The 19,052-nt window shown below is 39.2% G+C and overlaps 1 long non-coding RNA gene across 1 annotated transcript; it reads right to left on the reverse strand.

The window, feature by feature from the left end:
• Positions 1-15,554: 15,554 nt before the first annotated feature.
• On the reverse strand, positions 15,555-16,172 carry LOC146662516 (uncharacterized). The gene is made up of 3 exons (XR_014913207.1): positions 16,000-16,172; positions 15,720-15,926; positions 15,555-15,640 (listed from the first exon to the last, which is right to left on the reverse strand). It is a non-coding gene; the product is annotated as an uncharacterized LOC146662516 (long non-coding RNA).
• Between the last annotated feature and the right edge of the window lie 2,880 nt (positions 16,173-19,052).

The raw sequence follows: 19,052 nt of genomic DNA on the forward strand, positions 1-19,052 counted from the left end.
ATCACGCTAAAGCGTAGGTGTTGCATGATGTCTTTCTGTGGCTGTGGATAATGGCTTGGTGTTGTCTGCTCAAAGGACATCGCTCCAAATGTCGTATTGTCTGTTCAAGTCCAGCTTTGCGACTCTAAACTGTTCTTTCTAGACAGAAAAGGCTTTCTCCCAGCAACTCTTCAAAACAAGTCATATTTGTTCAGTCTTTTCCTAATTGTACTGTCATGAACTTTGACTTTTAACATACCACCTGAGGCCTGTAGAGATATAACTCACAGCATCCAATATAAACAATACCTGTATCCCTCATTTTAAGAGGAACTCAGTCTTTCAACATACAATATTGCTGCAGCTGGTGCATCAAGACATCAACGGTAAAAGAAAGTTTTAGCCATTGAAATGCTTATGAATGACATATCTGATGCTCATGTCACTGGTTGCATCTTGAGGCTTCAAAACAGAATTTAAGAAAGCATTGTGTTATGTTCATCTTGCTAAAAGACAACTTGCTCAGATCACTGCGAAGTCAGCAGCATTTCACAGATAACCTTGATGTGTCTAAGGTTACAAAATACACCTATCTAGCCCTGGCAGAGGCTCATTTCCTTGTAGCAATAAAGGCTGCATCTGCCATTTAGACATTTTCCTCTCCAGCCCTATCTAACTGAACCAACACCAGATGTAAACCCAAACCATGAAACATTTTACAACTCCTTTGATGAAGAGAAAGAAGTCCATAGATAACAAGTCCATAGTACAGAGCCTTTACCTTGGCTGTGAGGATCCTCTTGATGCTCTCTCCATTGAGAACATTTTGCAGTTTTCATTTTTAGACTGCATACTCAATAACAGCCGCAGAAACTATCGTGGGAATCTTTTCATATTTCATGAGCACTCTTGCTGGAAATCAAGTTGTAATCCAGCTGCCTGCGAAAGAAATACAACTACTGTTGTTGCTTCCTTTATTTTCTTCCTCCAAGGCTTACAAAAAGGTGTTATTTCATCAGTGCCATTTTTTTTGTAAACACAGGTTTGTCAGAACCCCAGCACACCACCTCCACCACCGTGGTTGCCACACTGACTGATTTCTTTTGTCTTCCCAACAATACCGCCTTTGGCATTTTGATCAGAGCTTCAAGGTCCCTGATGCCCGAGCTTATGTTAAAAGCAGCAAGAGAAAGGAAGTCCAATTAGTTTTCCTTTCTCTTCTCATAATTCATTTTCAATCAAACAAAAGACTCTGTATAAAAAAGAAGAGGATAACATCATATTATGTACAGCTGCAGCTGAATAAGTTTGTGAAGCCTTTAGAAGAAACCAGGATTTCTGCATTGATTCCTCGTATAATGTGGTGCGATATTAACAACAGCAGACAAACGATCTGACTAAATAATGACACAAACTGTGAAACCCACTGAGTAATCAAAGTGCCAGATGGAAAAAGTAACAACTTCCATCAGAAACTGGAGACTTGCACAAAAAGATTTCATTTTTTTTGTATCATTCCTCCAAAAACTGTTTCAGCTCTTCAGCATTTTGTTTTAGTGATTTGATTGTAAAGCCCTCGTCAGAAGCCTGTATTACGATGAAGCAGGATTTAGGCTTATTCAGGTAACATTAGGGTTAACCCTGCTTTCTCAGTATTACAAGTTCAACCTGCTCCCAAACAGGTAAGCTTCAAGATTAGCCACAAAATCACCATCTACTGACCGGTCAGTTTTCCAGAAAAAAGTGTCAGTATTGTTGGATGATCCCTCAGACCTCTGTGCATGGATAATGTACATTTCAGGTTATTTTTTTTAATGATTAAAATGCCTTTCTATTTCCCTGATGAATATAAGCAATAAATATAGATTCTTATAGATGCAAACTATTTTATAGCAATTTTAAAGCACTATATGTATTCATATCAATTGTACAACAGAGCAGCTACACTCACTGGATACAAGTGACACCTTGTTACTACCTAGTTTGTTGAGTTTTACCTTGAGAACTGCCTTAATTATTCATAGTATAGATTCAAAAAGGTGCTGGAAACATTCCTTTGAGACTTTAGTTCATATTGACATGAAGCCATCATACAGTTGCTGTCGATTTGTTGGTTGCACATTTGTGATGAGTATTCCATAACATTCTATGGAGGTCGTTTGAGTACAGGGAATTTCTTTAATAGTTTAAGAAACCAGTTTGAGATGATTTGAGCTCCATGCTTTCATGAAATTCGTGCCAAATTTTGACTCTACCATCATAAAGTTGCAGAAAAAAGAAAAACCGAGATTCATCAGATCAGATAATGTTTTTGGTGAGCCTACGCCATCTCGAGCATCAGTCTTCTGTTCTTACCTGACAGAAGTCTGGTCTTCAGCTGCCTCACCCCTCTGACATCAACAAGGCATTTTCATCCACGGAACTACCGCCGACTGCAAGTGTTCATTTTTTACAATAAATTTTGATTTATATTTAATCATAGTCTCTTGACACTATACGTTTATATTTTTTAGTTTTAGTAGACTAAATCTGAAGTTGATTAAGTTCACTAAAAGTAAAGTGTTTGGTGTGTTTTTACCTGTGCGAGTTGTTCCACAGTTTCCAAATATATTTTGCTTGACATCAAATGCGAAATGTGTCCACGTGTCTAATCTTCTCTCCCTTCAAACCTTTAACATGTTTTCGTATTTTCATGAGAAACAGGGAGCATGGAAGCTAGCTGCATCGCTTGCAGGGTGCAGATTAAATGAGCACATCTAACCCTACTGCACAATGAGATTACTTGGATCACTTCCTAACTTGTGCCATTTTCCACAAAATTTAATTAGTTCTGATTGGATCTCCTTTCACCTGAATGTTCTCACTCAAGTGTCAATACATTTCATCATAGTTTTTGTCCGTGTTCGTCAGTTTTTATTTGGGTATCATTTTCTTTTCATCAGAAAAACGAAGATTGTTGACAAAAACTATGACAAAAATTATTGTTCGACAAAATTAATACTGCTGTTAACCATGGAGATGGTTCTAGGTGTATGTGGAAAATCCCAGCAGATCAGTGGCAGATGGCCGCGCCTCCCTGAGCCTGGTTCTGCTGGAGGTTTCTTCCTGTTAAAAGATTTTTCCTTCCAACTGTCGCCAAAGTGCTTGCTCATAGGGGGTCATATGATTGTTGGGTTTTTCTCTGTATGTATTATTGTAAGGTCTACCTCTATAAAGCACCTTTAGGTGACTGATGTTGTGATTTGGTGCTGTATAAATAAAATTGAATTAAACTGAATCAGCAGTTTTTGAAATACTCACATCAGCCCGTCTGGCACCATGTTCAAAGACACTTAAATTGCCTTTTTTCCGATTTTATGATGGTACTTAAATTGAATTGTCCTGCAATGTGATTGGCTAGTAAAACATTTGAAAAGTTAAACACATATAATAACGTGTCTGATGAGTTGATTTGTACTTAAATCACATTTGCACAACCTACCTTTGAATTCTCTGATTATATTTATTCATTACTTGCTCTCAGACTGTTAAATGCTACCAAGGCTGCAGCTGTAAGAAAAAAACTGAAACTGTCTTGAACATTAAATGAATATTTTCACCATTATAGTCCTTCAGCTTCTCCTGAGTCTCAAACAGAGCTGTGATACTGACTCTTTCCTTTCACGTTGGGTATTTTTGCCTAGTTTCCTTCCTAGCTTCACACTAAACTTTATTAATATATTAGGTCTTTTCCCATCTTACTGACTAAATGTTTTTAAACCACACGCACATATTGATACAACACTTTAGCATGTATAAACTACTGTTCAGTCTTTTCCCTAACACACAAACTTGCACTCTTAAGCTCTTCTTATTTTTTTTTTCTTTTTAGAGTTTTTATCTTCCTTTGTAAAAACCAGCTGGTCCGCTCTCAGGATACTCACCAGACAAAACAACTAAAGGCAAACATTTATTAGGCCAGTGGCAAAAATCCTAAAAGGCTGAATGAAGCCCCAAAGAAATTAAAAAAGAAAAAAAGAAAAAAGAAACACAATTCAAAAGAAGAGGCACAATAAACGAGAGGTGGGCTACAGGAACACAATGAGAAAGTACAACAGACAAGACAAACACAGGAGGGGAAGCAGGAATTCATGGAATACTAATTAGGGGAACAAGATGGACGTGAGGACAAAAACACAGCAGGAAACCTAACAGCAGGTGAAAACTACAATATCTGGGAAGAACAGGACATCACAGAGGAGGGAAAGGCAGAAACCAGAACTAGTAAGCAAAGGACAAATAACACAAATACACTACATCTTCTGTTTACTGTTGTTGTATTTATATTTATTCTTATTTTATGTTCAGCACTGCTTGGCTGAGTTAACCTTCTGTCACAGCGGGGCGCACCGATTGTGTTTACGTGAGGACGCAGACGCTGACAGAGGAATGCAGTTTGAACAAAAAGCGATCCTTTAGTTGGATGATGGCAGGAGTTAAACATGAAACACTGTGAAACAAACACTATGAAACTCTATGACTGACTCTGACTATGGCGGAGAGAACAGACAACCTGACGATGACATACAGAGAACACAGGACTTAAATTCACACAGGAGGCGATCAGGGGAAGTGGGAACACAATAAGTGGGGAAACAGCTGATTGACATGAACCTAATGACAGGACAGGGGAAGTGAAACTAAATACAATGAACAAATAACACAAGACTGCTTCACAATAAAACAGGAAACATGGAGAAAAATACAATAATCAATGAAATAAAACTAAAAAACACACAACACTGGGTCGCAAACCCAGTACCATGACACCCAGTTGATCGTTTGCTCTGGTCCGAATGAGTTGATGAGTTTGGAAACTTGTAGCTTTCCCTGTGATTAGTTTCTAAACCCAAGTAAACTCCTAGCGAAACAAAATGCAAACCAGTGGCTCATTGGCCAGATGTGCCTGGGCGGGACCAACAACAGCTGCTGTGTTCTGGACTCTGGATAAAAAGAACTGAAGCTCATCATGACCCTCATTAAAATTAAATCAAAACAGAAATAATCCAAACTTAAAGGCCACAAAGAAAAGAAAAATGTGACAATGAAAATTGTTTCATCCACTGACCTCTGGTAAGAGTGAAGTTCTACACTTGTCTTTTCCTGTGTTTAAAAAAATAAAAGAAATGACTGATAGAATTTTGAATTCATTGTTCCTTCAGAAAGTCCAGATTGAGACTGGAAAGAGGCCCAAACTTGCCAACAGTGTTCTAAATGTTCCCTCATCTGTCCTTTGATTTCACCTTGATTGGTAAGATTGCACTCTCTGTGTGATCTTTCAAGGATACTTACTCACAGGAAGAGCAGCAATAATCCTGATTTCCCTCCATTTGTAGAAATTTTACCCTATTTGAAATTTAGTACTAAGGTCTTTGGAGATGCTTCTGTAGCCTCTCTTTCATATTTCATACAAAGACTGCACTCCTTTTGTGCACACTTTGTATGCGTGTTATTTATAGGGAGGCCACCTCAGTAACACACACTTCCACTCTCATTTTCTTAACTTGAACATCTGCCCCCAAGTAAATTTCGAAAAAGTCATTAGCTTAACAGGTTGTACATTTTTCATCCTGGACTCTGAATGATTACTCAATTTGTGAAATAAAGATATAAAAGTTGCCGCTGTTAATGAGGCACTGAAATCTGGGCAATATCAAACCTTTTCTTACATTTGTATGTGACTATAGCCCATCCCAGCTCTAAAATGACTTGCACTGACACCTGCAGTGAGGAGCTCTGTGTTGGTATTATTTCACAGCATTACTATTTGTTGCAATTTATCGGTCTACTGTGTAGTGGGGGGTTGCTTTTCCCCCACAGGGAGCCTGGGGATTTCTACACTGAACAAATTACATTAAAGAACTCAGTTATTTTTTGCTAAAGCTTTTAAATACAGGAATTTGAGCCAGATAATAATTTCCCCAGGAGCCTGGATCAAATCCAACTTTAAAACAATAGAAGACACACTTGTGTAACTGCACAGAGAGGTTAAATGCATTTATAGAAAAGTGCTATATTTTTGAAGTTTGGATTTGATTGCTGCAAAGCAACAGGTTTCAGCTGGCCTGCATCATTTGTGTGCTTTTTCAGGCACTTTGAATTATGAAAGACTTATATTGACTTAGATGTTGAAAACTGGTAAGATGGAAATGTTATCAGCCGTTCCACCGTGATGAATGTGTGTGAGTGTTATTATTTTTTATTGAATACAACGCAACATATTAATTTGCAGCTGCAATATGGTTTTAGCAGGGTTTACAATCCAGGATGTATTTGCAGGTTATTTTAATGAGGATAAAAATTCAATCATGACTTCTTATAGTGAAAATACAGGAGCACGCTGGACAAACATATGCTGAGTAAAAAAAACAAAGTGCAACAATCCCGTCTTTTATGAATTTGCACTGTAAATATGTTCCTTTCAGTCCTTAAAAACATGAAATCTTCAAAGGAAGATGAAATTAAAGTGCTCTTTTTGGCTCAGTTAAGCTTAACAATTATTTAGAGATGGAAGCACAAACTTCGCATGCACTTTCTTGACTTCTCTAATTGAAGGAGAGAAATTGGCTTGTTATGATTCAGTGCAAAGAGTAGACCCAACAAAAGAAAGACTAAACAGAACTTAATGGCAACAGAAAGTACAGCATGAAACTGGCAAGACAGTCCCAAACTGAAATAATTCACAAAAACTAAAAGAAGCACCAAAAACAGCAAGCTTACAAAAGCACTGGGAGTACATGAATTTAACAGGATGTTAAACAGAGGGGGAGACACAGGTGGGAACAATTAAGGTAAACCAGATGATCAGAAAAAGGTGGATAAGGAAAAAAGGCAGGAAGTAAAAAAGAAAAAGAAAATAGAAAATAAAAAAAACATTCACAGTAGACGTGCCAAACAGAAAGACATGAGAACAGAGGGCAGCAGAAAAGTGAAAAAGTAGAAACAAAAGAGGTACTTGCTCAGGAGAGTGATTGGCTTGCTGAATACAGGTCTGTATAAACCTGATATAAATCTGCCCACTTGTAGATGTGCTCAGTCTTCTGTGAAAATGCAATGACAAACCAGAAAATGAGGCGCTGTCCTTCGAGGTTGAAGTTGTCAAAGTAATTGTTCAGCTGGTTTTCTCTGAAGCTAGCATGAGAAGAAGCTCTGAAATTGTTTTATTGCGGGAAAATGAGTACAGTCCTCTTGATCTTCCACGTTATAAAAGTCTCCAACTCCTGCTGGAGAGACTTGAACAGTTGTTACCAAATAATCCCACACAGAGTCCACTCATTTTAAGCAAACGGCAATCTCCGGTTCAAGGTGTTGACCAAAACGTTATTTTATAAACAGCCTTTAATTAGCAGTGATAGCATGGCAACCTACTGTACCATAATATCCTTTTTTTTTCCATCTTTCAGAAACGGATGTAACTGGCCTCATGGTTCGTCTGTTGTGCCAAGAATATTTTTTATTTTTCGTTTAATGTTGCAGTGCAAACGTAAGTCTTTAAAACTGCATCAACTTCTGTCGGGAATTCTTAAAGCAGGCAATGCTGATGGGATAAGGAAGTGGATATGTTTCATCACTGAATTTATTACCTCTCCATGTTGGAGAATAGGGGTAGATTACACTGATGGATAATACATCTGGGTTATCCTGTCTTATAAGATGCACCTCTTTTCTTTTCCTGTTATCGGAAGGTCTTTCAGGATCCCGTATACTCTTGAGTGTTCCACTCCCACTCATGTGTGTTGGAAGTGCTGTGTCCTCAGTGAAGCATTTCATCTAATATACAACAAAAGCTGAGCATTGTCATTAGTTGATTCATCGGCCTCCAGAGCTATGTAAGGTGCACTCTAAAAAGCATCATCAAGCAATGGCTGCACATCCTGTGCTGATATTTTTGTTCTTTTTGTGGCTGAAATGGGGATTTTGTTAATGTTTTCACAGTTCATATCTTTTCTGTTTTTCATAACAGTCTCCAAGCACTGCTTTACTATTTCCCTATCAGTAAAGGTCTTCTTATATAGTCCTAAAATTCATGTTATTTGCAGCAGACACTTGTGTGTTTGTCCTGTGAGGGAAAAATTGTGGCCCTTTGAAGAAGACTCACATTGGCCTTGGAAGCAGCTGAAGATTCACTTACAGACTCACTTTTAACCAGTTTGATGGTGCATGATATATGTATTCTGTTTCATGCTTTTGTCTTCTGTGTTTTCTTTCACGCTGGTTTTTACTGTAGAGCATTTTGTGTGGGGGTTTTTTCACCTATGAAAAATGCTGCATAAGTAAAATAAACTTTATAATTTATTTTTTGACTGTTGCCCTTCAGTTTCTTCGAATTATCTATGTCTAGCCTCAGTGTGAAAATTATTATTTGCACAATTACAAACAAGCATTTCGTTCTCATAGAGTGCAGAAGGAATAAATGTTTCTTTTTTTCTCTGTTTATCTTACATACAGTTGTTAATAACTGCACATGTTTTCATGTTTAGTTACTTTTTCTCATACTACAGTATGCACAGGACACGACACTGCAGAGAGGGAAGCATTTACAGTGGCTATAAAACATTGTTGCAATGTCAAAGTACAGTAATATCCTCATCACTGGTACACTTCACATTTAAGCTTCCTTTCAAATTACTATGATTTACTTGGTCCCAAACAAAGTCCAGCTGTTCTCAGCTGACCTTTATGACAGCTATAATACAGTTAACTTGATCATAAACACACCAGTTTAACAGATTCTTAAACAAAGGTGACTTCTTTATCTTCAAAGAAAGGAAATTCTGCTAAAAACTCACCAAGAGTTTGTCCACATTGCTAAATTTTGGGGATAATATTTCAGTACAACACAATATAATACCCCCCCACCCCCCAAAAAAACAAAAAAACCCCAGCATAATAATTACAAACTTAACAACCAAAACTGATCGTTAATAACCTTCATCTCTGCAAGATTTATTGCATGCTCGCCATATTAGACAGCATTTGTTTCAGTTAGCTGAACATAATAAAGTGAAAACTCTCTTTAAGCCTTAAAGCTGCACTGATCAATATATAATATTAACAAACTGACTGATAGGTATGAGTAATGTTAAAGAGTTGCTCGTAGTGTGAAACCCACAGGGGATTATCAATAGACCTCACAGTGTGGAGCAACATTAAGGCTTATTATTTTGGTTTCCTCACCGAACTTATTGGAGCTTCACAAACAAAAAATAAACAAAACATACAACTAAAGGGAAAGTAAGTCCCTAAATCAAATCTATAAATGTACCTTTGTATTAGTCATCCTTTCATCCATCCATCCATTCATTCATCTAGATGAATTTGGTGTGAGTTATATGATTTTGGAGATAATGCAACCACTCCCAACAATTATGTAATCACCACACATGGAGGATGTTTATTCATTTTTTAAACCTTTGTTTTTTTGGTGATTCATACTTTTCCCAGCAGCTGAAGCCATAATGTCAGCATCTTCAGTGTCTCAGCATCCTATTTTACTCAATAAATAAAAAAAAAACAAGAGCAGCAGATCTAGACCGAGATATCTTTGAATGCCTGAGCTCCTCTCTCTAAGTCTGATCCAAGAGGAAACTCTCCCAAACCTTGCCCGTTACCCTTAATTTCATGACCATTGGTCATGTATCTGGGATCTAGATGGACTGGTAAATCAAGAGCTTTACCTCACCTTCGGCTCAGCTCTCTCTTCACCATGGCAGTCTGGCACAACACCCACATTACTGCTAACACCGTCCCAGTCTGACAGTACTCACGATACAATTTCCTATCAGTTATGAAAAACTTCCCAAGATACTTGGGAGCCCACAGGAGTGAATCCAAACATTTACATACCATTTATTAGCTTTATGTATAAAAATACAGAAGTGTGGTAAAATCCTAATGTATCCTGTGGTGTGTTTATAGCTATTTCTACAGCCCCCAAAACATCAATTAATCGACCTTTAATAGTTTCTTATTGAACAGTAGCATTCAGAACTGGCATCACATATTTGTAAGAAGTGGAATTACCTTCTGAAGTCATTCCCACTAGTGTGCAAAATTCCCCCTAAGGGCCAAATAAACTCATCTGGAATATCTCTGTAGAAAACTTGGCAATTGCTACATACAACAGACTATATAAAGAACAGCTTCTGAGGGTCCCTCAGTATTTAGATTATTGTATTTTGGTCTGCTTTTATTAATTACCACACCATTTCACAGTACTTGTTCTCCCCATTCGCTGTATAATAAACATCATCCATTTGAATTTCTCTTCTCCTCACAGTTGCACCCTAAGTCTATCTTCTTATCATGTTTGGAGAGGGAGAAAGATAGCAGGCTGAAAAGTCTAAGCCAATCAGTGTTACTCGGTTCCTTGCAGGATGTTCACTACAAGGTAGCCCGGAAAGCTGACAGAGCCAATCATCGCCAAAAGACCACGCATACCGCCGGAAACTTCCCCCTCCCTATTTTGAAGCAGGCACCTCGTCATCTCATATTAGCCCCCTGCAAGGAGCAAAGACGTGCACGCACGCACCCCCAACCCGGAGTCATCTGGCATCAAGCTCTATCTGAGAGCTTTCATGAGCCAAATCAACACGCCGCACCTCTTCAGCCCCGGAGGCGAATACTGTACCTCCTCTGAATTACTTTGTCAGATGTTCATACTGCCTCAGAACAGGTAATGTCACTCCTGAGATCGTCCAGCAAGTCTTTCATGTCATCATGATTTGTTGTTTGGAAAAAACTGAATTCAAATACCTAACTTGATGTTATGTTTGCAACCCACAAATTTGAAAATCAAAAATGTTTGTTTGCACTTTTTTTTTGTTCAGTTTTATAAGAAAACCAGGGAAGCTTTGCAGCTCTTTATGGCTGCTTTAAACTGCTATAGTTGAAAATATTCTTCAGGGAACAGAAAGCGTTTCCACGCAAGATGCTCAAGGAAATTCAACTTTTTCTCATGATTTACTTAGATAAGAAAACAGTGATTCATTGATAGCTGTTAGTACATCTAATGGTAAATTGCAAAAAAAGAAGTCTTGAGAGTGGATTCTGAATTTTCCGAAATGTCACCTGACTCATCCTGCAGCCCTCAGTGTAGCTCGCAGCATCCACGGCAGCACCATACATCCAGTTGCTTTTAAAGGTTTACAAGATTGAAGCCCACTAATGTGACACAAAAATAAAAGCATTTGATATTCAAGTTCATATTCATTTAATGAAATCATTGCATTAATTATTTAAAGATCTCTTTTTGAGTCTGACTGGAAGTGAACACATAAATTAGTTGCTGTCGGGAATCGACATTTTGCTAACTGCATTAAGGAGATCAATTCAGGGATACTTGCTGTCCGACCTTATCATCCTCCATATTTATCCAACGAGGCCAAGTTACTTACAGTCTTGATGTTCGTTTTGTTTTTTTTACGCTGTTCCCTCTTAAATAACCCAACAAGCCACAATATCACCTTGACTATCACCTGGTTTAAATTTGAATTCGATTTGGCTAATTTTTTTGGTGAACGTGTTGGTCATGACATTAAGAATACACCGGCTCACTGACAGCACAACACATAAGATAAAATAAATACTGTATTTATCACAGAACATGAAAAACAACCAACACCTCAGAAATGTAAGAAAACACATTAAAATGAAGCAAGCATTACCTGTAAACCACTTTTGACAAACAGGAGTCACAAAGTGGTTGCACAAAAAATATAAGATAAAAGTTAAAACAGATAAAAGCTAAACACAAATGTAGAAAATGTATGAACGTAATTATTAAAAATGATTAAAAGCAGTATGAGAATCAAAGTCAGCATGTAAACTGTGCAAAGGCAGAACTGGCATAGAGTGTTTTACTGAGAGGCCTGAGTAAACAGATACGTCTTTAGCTGGCTTTTAAAAGATTTCACGGGATCAGCAAACCTCAGGTGAACAATTAGAGTGTTCCTCAGCTCAGGCACCATTGCCTCAAAGGTTCTTTTACCAAAGGTCCTTAGACAAGTGAGCTGAACAAACAGTTTGCAAGTGAACCCGAAGAAGCAAAAAACAAAACAAAACAAAAACACATCACATAAATTAATTTGAATGTTCTTGAATGAAATAAGTATTTGATCCCTGAGCAAAACGTGACTTTGAACTTGATGGAAAACCCTTGTTGGTAATCACAGCTGTAAGGTGTTTCTTGCAGGTCGCCACCAGGCTTGCCAACGTCTCCGACGGGATTTTGGCTCAGTCCACCGTAAAGAAACTGGCAACTTGAAGCTTCCGCTCCCACACTGGATTTTCTCTAGGACTGAGATGTGGAGACTTACTAGGCCACTCAATGACCTTAATGTGCATCTTCTTTAGCCACTCCTTCAGTGCCTTTGCTGCTATTTTGAGTCGCTGCCATGATGGAAGACCCATCAGTGACCAGTCTTTCTTCCCTCAGTGTTCTGGCTGAGGGAAGAAAATTGCCCATCCATTGGCCCCTCAATGCAGTGAAGACATCCTGTCCCTTAGCAGAAAAACACCCACAAACCACAATGTTTCCACCTCTGTGCTTGACTGTGGGGATGGTGTTCTTCGGCTCAGCATTCCTCTTGTTTCAAACACGACATGTTGAGTAGGGCTGGGTATCGTCACTGATTTCTAGAATCGATTCTGATTCACAAGGTCCCGAATCGATTCGATCCATGATTCAATTCAATTCGATTCGATTTAAATCTGGGAAATTTTGCCTCAGACAGTCAGAAGTATTATAATTCAGATCAGTACATTTACATATTTTTGTATCTATAAAAAGGAAGCTGACACTCGCAAGACTTTATCAAAGGTGCAAGCATCACAGCAGATGCCTTTGTGTCAAAGCAGCTGAAGATAAAACAGAAAAACATGAAGGTGATTTTCCTGGCCTGGGATTTTATAAAAATATTCTGCAGTACATCAAAAATGAAAGAAAACCATTAATCAACTTATGAACATTACCTCTGAAGTTACAGCGGTTTTATTAGAGACACAGCTAAGCGTTTTGCATTTGTTCAGAAGCCCATTGAACGGCAGAAATGAGTCTTTCTTTTCGGAAGTAAGTAAAAGGGGAAAAAACAGCGGCCGACAGCGCTGTAAGAACGGTAGACTTGTGCGTAACAAGCAAGAAAATAATGCAGAAAACAGATTTTTAGACGGGAAACTGTTCTTGAAGTATACAGAGAGAGAGAGAGAGAGCTGTGCATGAAGAGTGGTGGCAGCAAAACCGCAAAAGTCAGAGTGAATTCATGACGATGTTTTTGTGAAGCGTAGTTTGGATCTTCTTTTGCTGCTGGTTCGGTCAATAATGTTTGGAGAGAGATAAAACTAACAGCTTTAGGATCAGCGCAAAAAGGGCGTAAACACAAAGCGCGGAGCCGCCGAAACATCAGAATCAGTGAGCTGTCGGCTTTCAGCCCCGACCGTGTCCGTGCCGTCGGGTGAGAAAGGCGACCTGCTCTCATTTACTGTTTTAGCTGTTTGGTGGTTGTTGAAATTTTGTGAGGTTTAACCTGAGATTCTGGCCTTTCGGGCAAAATAAATTAATATTAAAAAAATCGATTCAGGATTTTAATGAATTGATATCACGTTATCCAAGCCAGAATCAATTTAAATCGATAAATCGATTATCAAAACCCACCCCTAATGTTGAGTTTATGCTGGAAAGCTATACTTTGGTTTCATCTGACCACAGCACTTTCTCCCAAGACTGAATCATTTAGATCTTCACTGGCAAACTTAAGAAAGGCCCAGATATTTGTCTTGTTGCCTTGTTTTGTTTTGGGATTTTTTGTGTGGGGATTATAGTAAGTGAGAAAATGTATAAATTCTGCAGGGGATCAAATAATTATTTCCCCCACTGTAGGTAAAGATGAGGATTTAAAACTGGATCCTAAATGTTGCAGACAGCCGGTGTGGGATGATATGAGACTGTTTGATCTAGCGAGCAGCAACATTTTGAGTTACCTGCAGTTGGTGCAGGTCAGATTTACTCAGTGTGAAGAAAACTATGAATTACAGAAGTTTATACGAGAATAGAAGTAAGCGCAGTGATGCAAATTTCCAGCTACTCTTCATATGTGTTGGAGCAGCTTCCTGTGTGGAGTTTGTATGTTCTCACCGTGCCTGTGTAGGTTCTCTCTGGATACTCTGACTTCCTCTCACACTCGAAATCCATTGTGTACCCGAGCCTCTCACCTAATGATAGCTAGGAGAGGCTCCAGACTGAATTGGATAACCAGAAGAAAATGGATGAATGAATATGAAGAGCTATTTGTAAGATGGGTATGAAAGTGATAGCTTAAAGATAACCCCTAGATTAGATGACAAGCAGAGGACAGAGGAACTATATTTTTCTATATGATCTATATGAGAATCTCAGTCTTATAAGTTCTAAAGTGGGGAATTTGTCACTGTCCAGTCCCTGACATTAAGGTGAATTAGCCTAGAGAACTTCTAAACCTCGACTGGTGTGAAAGAGAATAAACCTGGATACCATCAGCAAATAACTGGCACCACCAAGCTGTCCAAATAGTCCAAATAGATATAAAGCCACCAGTACAGATAGTGAAGCTAATGCAATTAAAAGGCTTGAGTCTGAGGAGCTTGATAAACAGTTCTTAATAGTTTGACTTTTTAAACTAGGTCAAAGCACTTTAGTTAAGTTTTATTGCCAAAAGGTGAAAAAAATGGGAAAAATGAAGGTAAAAACCTTCCATCCACACCTGAATGACAACACTTTTACATGCTGCTTATTTCTTTTTTTAAATCTCTATTCATCTTTTAATCAGTGGAAAAAACTTTTCATTTTCCACTTACAGTATTTCACATAACATGGGCTCCAAAGAGAAGTGTTTTCTTTTTTTATCTGGCTCTTTCAGCAGCTAAAACAAATACATGTTTGTTGTTTTACCTCATTTCACACTTTCTGAGGAGAGTTGAAGTATCTGTTAAAAAGTAAGACAAGCGGCGGGTAAAATTCCGCCTGTGTTTCTTCTTTTGTTTGTTTTAGGGAAACATTGTTATTGTGATGTCTCTACGGTGAATTGGGAAAGCATATCGAAGACAGGTCACAGCTCTCCTTGTATTTGCACATTAAAAAGGCTTGCGGTTTCTTCTCATTATTATTCTTTTTTTTCCTCCTGTATAACAGTGAAAAAGGTCCCTCGGCTTTCATGGCAAAAGCTATCTGACTGATACAAGGAAATGTCAGCCGAATCCAAAAGTAAAAAAAAAAGAAAAAAAACAACCTGATTATTCCTTCCCGTGAAAGGTCAGCGGCGACATGGGATCTCAGAAATGTAAGATAAATTTGTGCAACATTAGGTGTACCGAGCCAAACCTGAGCTGGTTATATGTGTCTGTCCTCACTGTCACGGCGACGGATGGCCGGTACTGAATAGGACCCAGGTGCAGGAACCCAGAGCGGAGACGGTAGATGATTTAATAGTTTATTACGGTTAAGTGCAAGGGGAACAAAAAAAAGGGAAACGTGGCAAAGACAGAAAATGACGAGACATGGAGCCTTGGTGTGGCGTGCCCAGGGGAACGTGGCTAGGGCGAGGGAACGAGGCCTGAGAAGTGGAACGGAGCTGAGTGGGGAACAGTCACACTGAGGGGAGAGGATATAGAAGTTAGGCAGGTAGTGAAGGCAGCTCAGAAGTGGCCAGTATAAGAGCAGCAATTCTTACTTTGCAGTTAGGGACCTGGAGTGTTTGAGAGGGGGATGATGAAGATCCAGGGGAGGCTGAGTGGCGTGGAAAGGCTGACCTGAGATCCGGGGCTCCAGATGGAGTGTGATGGCAGGAGGGCAGGCAGGTGAGGCACAGAGGGATTTCCAAAATGATCACTAGGTATTCCGAGTCCGGAGGTGGAGTGAGCCAGGGTGGGTACAGCGACTGTAGCACAAAAGAGTCTTAGTTAGTAAGATGAATCACAGCGAGAACTTGAAACACAAGACCTGTTACCAACATGGGTTGATGACGAACTGGCAGTGAGTGAACATCGATGTGTGGTTTAAATCCCTCTGGCTTGATAGCCTGCAATAGGCTCCAGGTGTGCAGGAGCTGGAGTTGGCCCTGCCCAGGGGCGGATCCCAGGTCAGTTCAGGAGCCTAATGGAAACTCCAGCCACCCACCGTAGACCATGACACTCACCCCCTTTTTTTCATTTGTTTATGAAATCTATGGGTTTCTGATAAACTCCACGCAGCTCGACAGCATCTGCAGCTCATCTCGGGACTTCTGTTTTGCCTTCACAGTGAGCGGACACAGTTTATAGCAGCTGACACAATCTGACGTCTCCATCAGGCTGATAGTTCGCATGCAGTCATTCTGTTTTCTTCCACAGGTGACCGCTTTGCTCGCTCACACAGGCAGTGGAAGATGTAAGAAGCTTGCTTTTTATGGATTGCATTCTTAACAGTTGGGAGTGTTTTTTTTTTCCTCTTTCCTTTTTTTGGATGCTCTTTGCAAAAACACAAAAACACAGTGGGTGATGGAAAATGTTTTGAGCTGTGCATCACTTGAGGAGCTTTTAAAAAGGTTCTCCTCTGATGGCCAAAGGCAATTTCAAGTGGCATATGCAACCACCTTATATTATCATGCGTATTTTTTAACAGTGTTCTCTACTCTGGGTAATAACAGAAAACAATCTAGGACCAGAGCAGGTAGATGAGAGTGTCTCGTGTCACTCCCTGTTGAGGATCTTCACAAATTTCCACTGGAACTTGGCACAGCACGCCTTTGCTCTTGCCTAATGATGCAAATTATTAAAATGCTTTCTCTCCACAACCTGTTTCATCGCGTTTCCTTCCAGAAATAATTGAGGAATCTTTTTATGTTTTCAATTAGCTGCTTCACCCTCCTCTCTCCCCGTTCTTCCTCGCCAGTTGACATTCCTTCTAATTGCCAAAGATTCAGGCTTTTCTTGGAAATGTTGCGGGGCATCACAATAGCAGTCGCTTTATTTTCCCCGTCAATCTTCTACAATGGAAAGGAGGAGTGAGAAGGAGTTTACATATAATTACTTGAAGAATAAAAGCTTTAATTTTTTCCCCTTTCTGCATCAAAAATAGTGCATACATATTCCTCTCAGGGAGTAATTACACTGAATGTTGACACAGTTATATTTTTGTTGTTTTCATATATCACTGGGAATCCTGCCGAGAGCCTCCTAAAATAATCCCTCATGTTAGCTTTTCATAAGTTAAAGTTTGATACCTAGCAATAGACTTATTCTGGGGAGTTACATAATGCTGTTTAGATCAATGCTGTCTGTGTCTCATCATGTGACAGACAGCCACAAGGCGGTTTGGGGTTTGTTTTTGTTTTTTTTGTTTCTTTTGGCACTGATGCCTTGGTGCTCTGGCTGAGAGATAATGGCACCGTTTTATAGACCTAAAAAGTCCATGTTCCATAGATTGGTGGAATGAAGATGGCATCAGATGTTTTCCTCACTCACTGATTAGGTTAAGGCACTAAAAGCTACTTAGTTTGGGTTATCAAAAGATTTTGGTTTGGGGCATTGACAGTGGTGTTTCCCTCATACATCAGGGGCCAGCACAACAGGCTTCCTTGTGTATAACTGGCATGTCTCAGTTATGCACAATTTGCCTGAATTCGCCCTCTTCTAATTAAAACTTGCGTTTAACTTCTCTAAGGACCTCATTTTTTCCCCAACTTGCATTCTTGGAAGATCCAGCCCTCCCCTGCCTCTGTTTGTCTCTAATACAGTATCATCTCCCTCATATGCAGCTTAGCCATAATGCAGTAGGGAGTAGGGCAGATTTTCCATAACTTAAACGTTGCTTGTTTGGCCTCTGAGGAGTATTTCCCATCTATCATAACAGCTCTGAGTGAGATAGATCCATCTCCTCTACCTGGATATTGAATTTGACTGACAGGTTTCCCCACCATTCACCAAATCAAAGATGGAAGCAGCTACTATGACATCACCCATGAGTTTGTGAAGTCTTGTTATAAAGTCTTGAGATGAATGTTTTTGTCGTTAGCATCTTTGTGTTTTGAAAACAAATTTGCTTGCAGAGCAGTCTATGTACTCATTCTTAAACAGCATAGCTCAGATAATCCTCATTTATGACACGTAAAATAATGAAATAGAAATAATGAAACAAACAAAGTCCCAACATTTGTCAGGAAACCGTTGATAGAGGTCAGGGGCAAGGGCTTTTCCCCCATAGACTCCTGTAAGGCCCTAAACCACAGGTATCGCCCTCTGGTGGACGCTGAAAAGAAGCTTCTATGTTGGCTTAACTTTTCAGACTCAGAGGCCATCGTTCATACCTCTATGATCTCCCAATCGAGGGCCATTCTAACTTTATCTTAATGAAAACTAAATCTGTCAGAAATTATATTACACATTAGATATGCACATGCACCGAGCCTGTTTTCTGTGAATCCCTCTTCACACAAATCTAATCTCCCTCATGTGAAAGAATGGTTAGTTCTGCCAGTGACAATTAAAACTCAAACCCAAATACCCTGAATGGCATTTGCAGAAGTGTCGACTATAAATTCTATCAAAAATGTTTTATATATTAACAAACTTGCAAATTATAACTTGTAAAAAGCTGTTTAGCATTTCCAAGACACCATGCAGACTGCCATTCATTCATTCAATTATTTGTTTCCCCCCAATCCTCCCTCAGATGAAGACTTATTGGATAATTTAAATGTTCCTGCTGCTGCCCCAGTGCTGATAACGAAATTAACCACTCTGGATGGACAGTGGGCTCGTGTCACTGTAAAATAGCCTTTGTAGACCCTGTGTACGGGCTCCATAATATTGTGTCTTTATAGAAAAGTAAGACAACTCTAATAAAACCTTTTTACGGGGTTGCTCACTGCACTGGGGTTGATCTGTGATTTCTTCCACGGTTGGAGGCTTTAAATCTGCACTCTGCGACTGCAACAATTTGTTTGAACCCTTGTGGAAAGAAGAAACAACTTGTAACACTACACAGACAGATTAACACATTAAATTGATTGTGGACTCATTCAGCA

This window comes from Rhamphochromis longiceps, linkage group LG9 (genome assembly GCF_057381845.1).
Source record: "Rhamphochromis longiceps isolate RC_006_pf linkage group LG9, R_longiceps_female_GT1.1, whole genome shotgun sequence".
In the NCBI taxonomy this organism is placed as follows: Eukaryota; Metazoa; Chordata; class Actinopteri; order Cichliformes; family Cichlidae; genus Rhamphochromis; species Rhamphochromis longiceps.